This window comes from Lepidochelys olivacea (assembly GCF_965140295.1).
Source record: "Lepidochelys olivacea isolate rLepOli2 genome assembly, chromosome: 9".
In the NCBI taxonomy this organism is placed as follows: Eukaryota; Metazoa; Chordata; order Testudines; family Cheloniidae; genus Lepidochelys; species Lepidochelys olivacea.
The window spans coordinates 60,028,053-60,036,129 of NC_140419.1; the positions used below are offsets into that span (position 1 = coordinate 60,028,053).

General features: G+C 48.1%; 1 long non-coding RNA gene across 1 annotated transcript; it reads right to left on the reverse strand.

Moving 5' to 3' along the window:
• Window positions 1-4,131: 4,131 nt before the first annotated feature.
• On the reverse strand, window positions 4,132-7,000 carry LOC311526713. The gene is made up of 3 exons (XR_014713112.1): window positions 6,871-7,000; window positions 5,296-5,470; window positions 4,132-4,329 (listed from the first exon to the last, which is right to left on the reverse strand). It is a non-coding gene; the product is annotated as an uncharacterized lncRNA (long non-coding RNA).
• Between the last annotated feature and the right edge of the window lie 1,077 nt (window positions 7,001-8,077).

Here is an 8,077-nt window from a genome sequence, read left to right on the forward strand (position 1 = left end):
GCAGCAGGCAGTACCTATGGGGTCCCTGTGCAGTGCAGGGTCCATGGCACAAGCATCTCATTGCCTGCCCCGATGGGGGTGAGGCAGGGTTAATGTGGGCATGGCTTTGCTGTGGTGACACGTGGGCGTGGCTGTGCTGGGGTGACATGTGGTAACCTTCTGGTGGCTGTGCCTCTCTGCCTCCTGGGAGAGGAAATGCAGCTAAGAGATTCCCTTCTGAGCAGGGTGGCACAAACACACCTGAAAAGGCCCCTGTCCAGGAGGTTCCTCCTGCACAGCTCAGGTCCCCCCTTGGCAGTCGGTGAATCCCAGGCCCCCAGCACAGGCTCTGCCCCAGAGCACTCTGTTCATAGGGACAGGGAGTTCACCTTCCCCCCAACACGAGCCCCACCAGCCACAGTTCCTCCCAGCATTCTCCTGAGATATGTGGATATTCACACAAGTGAAAGGCTGGGACAGACCAGCTGGTCACAGGCCAGGATACTACGAGCTCCGACTGCTGACCCTCCCCCAGCAATAGGGAGCAGTGAGCACCCAACACATGGGCTCAACTCGCCATTGCCCTGTACCTCGTGTCTTCAGTGGTACCAATGCAAAGGGAGAGTGAAATGCTCCTGCGCTGATTTGGTGGGTAGCGTCTTACTCCTGCTTTGCACCCCCTTCGCATTGCAACCAATGAAAACCCTTGGTGCAGGGCAGAGTGAATGGGGCCCAGTAGCTCCCTCCCTCTCTGGGAGGCAGACATATGATGCGTGGGGTGAAGGTTGGGAATAGCTCCTCATTCATGGGTGTTAAGCTGTGCAGGACATTCCAAATGGGCACTGATAAAACCTTTGGAACAGGGAATCTCAGTCAATGAATGGAAACTACCCTCACTACAACACAAACTGGCTTCCATGCAGCTCGAGCCCCAGTTTAATCTCTGTTATTTACCAGGGGTGTGCTCTGACTGGAGCTCTAAACAACACACAGTGACCTCTAGGGGCTTAGTAATATCCTACATGGAAACATATCATTACTGCTGCCATGTAATTGGGATATGCTATTTGTTCCAAAAAAACCCCACCAAGCAACTATTTCAGGATGCATGGCAGAGTATAACAATCCTGTTGGGCCTTTCTCTCTGTCTACACTACCCTGAATCCAACTGTGCAGAACTCAGAGGAAGCCAAAAATGACCTAGAAGAGCTTACAAATGCCATGATTTTAAGGTCCAGCATCCTGGCACTTTCAAGGCCTAGAAGTGCATGCTGGATGTCACACTGGGACTCTGAAAACCTCCCTTCTCCTAGGGAGTGAAAATGACCCTGGGTGCTGAATTCTGCCTTTGATCAGGTGTGACACTCTGAGTCCAGTGATCTCATGGGGAGTCATGTGCATGCAGCCCAGGGCAAATGCCCATATCACAACTGGTCCCCTCTGTCCTTTGAAAGGCAGCCTGGGCTTAAAGAATATGGGGCAGACTCTGGCAGTCACCATGGCCAGTTATGACTGTTGCTCCCCAGGACAAAAAGAAAAGGAGTACTTGTGGCACCTTAGAGACTAACCAATTTATTTGAGCATGAGCTTTCGTGAGCTACAGCTCACTTCATCGGATGCATACCGTGGAAACTGCAGCAGACTTTATATACACACAGAGATCATAAAACAATACCTCCTCCCACCCCACTGTCCTGCTGGTAATAGCTTATCTAAAGTGATCATCAAGTTGGGCCATTTCCAGCACAAATCCAGGTTTTCTCACCCTCCACCCCCCCACACACAAACTCACTCTCCTGCTGGTAATAGCCCATCCAAAGTGACAACTCTCTACACAATGTGCATGATAATCAAGGTGGGCCATTTCCTGCACAAATCCAGGTTCTCTCACCCCCTCACCCCCCTCCAAAAACCACACACACAAACTCACTCTCCTGCTGGTAATAGCTCATCCAAAGTGACCACTCTCCCTACAATGTGCATGATAATCAAGGTGGGCCATTTCTAGCACAAATCCAGGTTTTCTCACCCCACCACCCCCATACACACACAAACTCACTCTCCTGCTGGCAATAGCTCATCCAAACTGACCACTCTCCAAGTTTAAATCCAAGTTTAACCAGAACGTCCGGGGGAGGGAGGGGGGTAGGAAAAAACAAGGGGAAATAGGCTACCTTGCATAATGACTTAGCCACTCCCAGTCTCTATTTAAGCCTAAATTAATAGTATCCAATTTGCAAATGAATTCCAATTCAGCAGTTTCTCGCTGGAGTCTGGATTTGAAGTTTTTTTGTTTTAAGATAGCGACCTTCATGTCTGTGATTGCGTGACCATAGAGATTGAAGTGTTCTCCGACTGGTTTATGAATGTTATAATTCTTGACATCTGATTTGTGTCCATTTATTCTTTTACGTAGAGACTGTCCAGTTTGACCAATGTAAATGGCAGAGGGGCATTGCTGGCACATGATGGCATAGATCACATTGGTGGATGTGCAGGTGAATGAGCCTCTGATAGTGTGGCTGATGTTATTAGGCCCTGTGATGGTGTCCCCTGAATAGATATGTGGGCACAGTTGGCAACGGGCTTTGTTGCAAGGATAAGTTCCTGGGTTAGTGGTTCTGTCGTGTGGTATGTGGTTGTTGGTGAGTATTTGCTTCAGGTTGCGGGGCTGTCTGTAGGCAAGGACTGGCCTGTCTCCCAAGATTTGTGAGAGTGTTGGGTCATCCTTTAGGATAGGTTGTAGATCCTTAATAATGCGTTGGAGGGGTTTTAGTTGGGGGCTGAAGGTGACGGCTAGTGGCGTTCTGTTATTTTCTTTGTTAGGCCTGTCCTGTAGTAGGTAACTTCTGGGAACTCTTCTGGCTCTATCAATCTGTTTCTTCACTTCCGCAGGTGGGTATTGTAGTTGTAAGAAAGCTTGACAGAGATCTTGTTGTTGCGGTTTAGTGATGAGACAGAACACAGCTTTATGCAAGCAAACAGGCTGGTCAGCGGAGATGGGCTGTTTTGTCCCCCCTGCCTTTTACTTTTTTTTTTTATTATATTTTTTTTTTAAGCATTACACATTGCTACACAAAGGAATGTATGACGTTGATTCATATGCTTAGTTGCCATTTTTTATTTACTACAATTTTTGTTCTTAGGCCTTGAGCCCAGGCTAAAGAAACCTCCCACAGTTGCTGTCTAAACAATCAAGTTCTCAGGGTTCATATCTAGCCCTTGTCCTTGGATAGAGCAATGTGTGCATTGCTCCTAGGAAACAGTCAGGGTGTGCCCCGCCTGCTTCCAGGTGGAATAGCTAGACATTAACCCTTTATTTCCCTTTTTTTTGTTTATTGATAGTTGGCCATTTTATGGTAGCCGCTAATTTGTTTTATTATGCTATTTAATTTTTAGACAGACAAGGACATAATTTGGGGAGCTTTCCAGGGCAAAATTTTACAAAGTCTTAACAAGGAAGGAATACATTGTATACAGCAACAACAAAAAATAAGCCCAATAATTACAAACACAAAATAACTAAAAACTTAACATTTGCAATATAATTATTTAAAAGGGGTACACTTTTTTTATTATAATTGTAATTAGCAAAAGGCAATATAAGTATTATTTTACTAAGACAGCAAAGGGTGCCATCACTTAAATTTGCAGGAATATAATTAAAGGTGCATGAACCACAAGTAAAAACCCATCCTGATGGTAGGATGATATGGCCATAATTATATAAAACATTAACAGCATGGGAACAATTTAAAAGGGATTGAGAAATTTTTTGACAGCCTAATGGCACCTTTGTACTAGTGCAGTTAACTACACGCGCACAGGTGACATTGTGAGCCCCGGCCGGGTACGGTGTGTGGAGGGATATAGCCGTGCGAGGCAGAATATAGTTGGCCGGGCATTAATTAGCCATGCTAGAATACTGGGAGAAAAGATTAGCATAAGCAAAGAGCAATATTTTATTTTTTTACGGACTTGTAACGGGGGAGGCGCTTCCGAGCTAACCCCCACAGAAAATAGCAGGCACAAAAGGCACATAATTATTACAGAATTAGCAGTGATTTGGGCGAGAATCGCCACAAACAAAGTTTTAGGAGTTTCTGGCTGCTGATTTGCTGCCAGTTTTTGTTGAGCCGTGGCGACCAATGCTTTTACTGCTTTTTAAGTCACGGGCTGGCTTGGGACGCTATGCGTCCTCCGTTTCCGTCCCGCCGTTGTCGACTCGGGGGGCAACGCGGTCTCCTCCAAGGTCAGCTGAAACTCTGGTATGGGATTTGACAGCCCCTGGTGCCATGCCATGTTGTTTAAGTGCTGGTTGCACGCACCGGGCTGGAACCCACAACGGTCCTGCAGGGAGAGACACAGCAGCATATCCCCGACCCCAAGTGATTAGAGGTGCTGGGCCCAGCTACTGTGGATCGGGCAGCTGACGGTAAAAGACACGCGGTCTTTCCAGTACCTTAGATTTGTGAAAATGCCGATCTGCAGGGGTCTGCTGATCTGCATTCAGTGTTAAATTATTTAAAGTAAACAAGAGAATATACATTTGTTGTTGAATGTTTTTTAAGGTTTGGAGACGCAGCTCCCTTTGTTTTAATTGTTTATTTAGCAAGGTTTTGAGTGTGCGATTGGCACGTTTAACAATGGCTTGGCTTGTGGAATTATAAGGGATTCCGTGTTTAAGACGGACGTCCCAGCGGGCACAAAAGGTGGAGAGGGCTGCAAAGCAGTAGGCTGGGGCATTATTTGTTTTAATTTGGCAAGGGCGACCCATAACAGAAAAGCAGGCCAGCAAATGGTGAATAACTTTGTTAGTGGCTTCCCCACGTTGTGGGGTTGCCCAAAGGAAGCCTGAATAAGTATTAACGGAAACATGTAAAAATGAATAGGGGCGGAATTGTGGTACATGAGTAACATTCATTTGCCACAGCTGATTTGCTGCGGTACCTTGGGGGTTAACGGCATAAGAAAAAGTAGGAGCAGCAGCAGCACAGTGGGGGCAGGAACGAACAATGGAACGTGCATGATTAGCAGGAATGTGAAACTGCCGGGCCAAAACAGAGGCAGACTGATGAAAAAAGGCATGGCTTTTAATGGGGTTAGAAAAAAGGGAATTTACCTGACCACGCAACGTGCGATTGGCGCGTGCATTGCCTTCAGTGAGTGGCCCAGGCAGAGGGGTATGACTGCGAATATGAGCAACAAAGTAAGGGAAATGACGAGTGGCAAGAAGGTGCTGTAAAGATAAAACAGGCGAAGGAGGTCTGCATTAACCTGAGGGGTAATGAGGGCAAGGGGTAAATGATTAATTACCTAATAAACATAATGGGTATCCACAATTAAATTAAAGGGACAATTAGCAAAAAGTTGAAAGGCCAAAATAACAGCAGCCAATTCTGAACGCTGTGAGACGGCGAGTGAGACAACGTAGATCCAAAGCCTCCTTCGCCCCGAGTTCGATTCTCGGCAGCTGGCACCTGATAGGGGACTAAAATCAATTGTGCAATTGACCGTCCACGCAGGAGCGACTGTGGAAGATGAGTCCACACTTGAACCTTAATAATGCCAGTGTAATTAGCATTAATGACCCCTGGAATGACAAAAAAGCTCTGTTTCCCAGCATGTGAGCGAGGGAGAACAAGACCTACAAAGCCAGCAGGGAGAGGTCCCATCACCTGTGTAGGTATGGCACAGACCTCCCCTGGCAGCTGAAAGTCAGTGTCCTTTTGCAATTTGTTGGTAAAATTCAAAAAGGACTTTAAGGCACCCTGACGGATACTGACAAAGCTTTTGGTAGGCTTGCCTGAATTTGGGACCTTCTTGAAAGCATGCTGGGCACAGGTGGAAATAATGGGGAAGACGGCCTGAGGGAGTTGAGACTGCATCTTAATAGTAGCAAACTGGCCCTCCCCTGCCAAATGCTTATAAATGATACTTTGCTTTTTATATACCTGGGCTTGGCGTTCTGCCATCTGCCGATACTCACTAAGCCAAATAACATACTGACTGGGTGACAACATTATGCGCAGCAGCGTTTTCCAATCCTCAGGGATTAGGGAGTACCCAGCACCCATCCCTTCAATGAGACCACGCACAAAGGTGCTAGTTAGGCCAAATTTACGAATTGCTTTTTTTACCTTTTTAACCACCGAGTATGGCAGAGTGGTCCAGGTGCCCACGGGGTTGCCCTGGTCATCATTCTGCTAGGTCACCGGGCAAACGGAGACCAGATCAGCCAGCTCCTTTGCTGTAAGATCTGATCGAGCTTTCGCTGCGTGAACCATTTGTTGCACCAGCGAAAGCTTCTGAGCAGATGCAGATGACTCTCCGGGGGGCCCCATGGGGGGAGGGTGATCACACACCGGCTTCGGTGGGGAAGGCCAGGGAGGCGGTGGTAATAGAGGCACTGGGGGCGAAGCAGGGGGAGGGATGGCTGCAGGAGCGGACGGGGGTGGCAGGATCGGCAGCTCCTCTGTTGGGGCTGGAGAGGGCCTTTCCGAGGCGACACGCTGTGTCGCATCGCCAGGAGGGGGGATGGCTGCAGGGGCGGACGGGGGCGGCGAGAGCACCAGCCTTGCGAGGGAGGGTCTGTCCGAGGCGACACGCTGTACCACGTCGCGGCAGAGGTGCCAGGCATGTAAAGCCTGCACGGGTGCCCAAGGCTCTTTGTGCAATGTCTGGCCCAATCGCTCCCAGTCCGCTAGCTTAAGGCTTCCAGCTTCAGGATACCACGGGCACTTGGCACACACCTCCTGTAGCAGGAGAGTGAGTTCTCGAGCCGGGCAGTCATGCTGAGCCTTACGCAGCAAATACTGCAGCTCATTGCAGTGTTGCACTTGCAAAGCAGAGAGGGAGCTTCCCATACTTACCACAATGAAAAATACTCACCGGGATCCACGAAGTGGATGAGTGACGCATCTGAAACCCTTGCCGGGCGAGGTGAGTGCTGAGGGCCCCACGTTGGGCGCCAGTTGTTGCGGTTCAGTGATGAGACAGAACACAGCTTTATGCAAGCAAACAGGCTGGTCAGCGGAGATGGGCTGTTTTGCCCCCCCTGCCTTTTACCTTCTTTTTTTATTATATTTTTTTTTAAGCATTACACACTGCTACACAAAGGAATGTATGACGTTGATTCATATGCTTAGTTACCATTCTTTATTTACTACAATTTTTGTTCTTAGGCCTTGAGCCCAGGCTAAAGAAACCTCCCACAGTTGCTGTCCAAACAATCAAGTTCTCAGGGTTCATATCTAGCCCTTGTCCTTAGATAGAGCAATGTGTGCATTGCTTCTAAGAAACAGTCAGGGTGTGCCCCGCCTGCTTCCAGGTGGAATAGCTAGACATTAACCCTTTATCTTGTAGGTGTTTGTCTCTGTCTGAGGGGTTGGAGCAAATGCAGTTGTATCGCAGAGCTTGGCTGTAGACGATGGATCGTGTGGTGTGGTCAGGGTGAAAGCTGGAGGCATGTAGGTAGGAATAGTGGTCAGTAGGTTTCCGGTATAGGGTGGTGTTTATGTGACCATTGTTTATTAGCACTGTAGTGTCCAGGAAGTGGATCTCTTGTGTGGACTGGACCAGGTTGAGGTTGATGGTGGGATGGAAGTTGTTGAAATCATGGTGGAATTCCTCAAGGGCTTCTTTTCCATGGGTCCAGATGATGAAGATGTCATCAATATAGCGCAAGTAGAGTAGGGGCTTTAGGGGACGAGAGCTGAGGAAGCGTTGTTCTAAATCAGCCATAAAAATGTTGGCATACTGTGGGGCCATGCGGGTACCCATAGCAGTGCCGCTGATCTGAAGGTATACATTGTCCCCAAATGTAAAATAGTTATGGGTAAGGACAAAGTCACAAAGTTCAGCCACCAGGTTAGCCGTGACATTATCGAGGATAGTGTTCTTGATGGCTTGTAGTCCATCTTTGTGTGGAATGTTGGTGTAGAGGGCTTCTACATCCATAGTGGCCAGGATGGTGTTATCAGGAAGATCACCGATGGATTGAAGTTTCCTGAGGAAGTCAGTGGTGTCTCGAAGGTAGCTGGGAGTGCTGGTAGCATAGGGCCTGAGGAGGGAGTCTACATAGCCAGACAATCCTGCT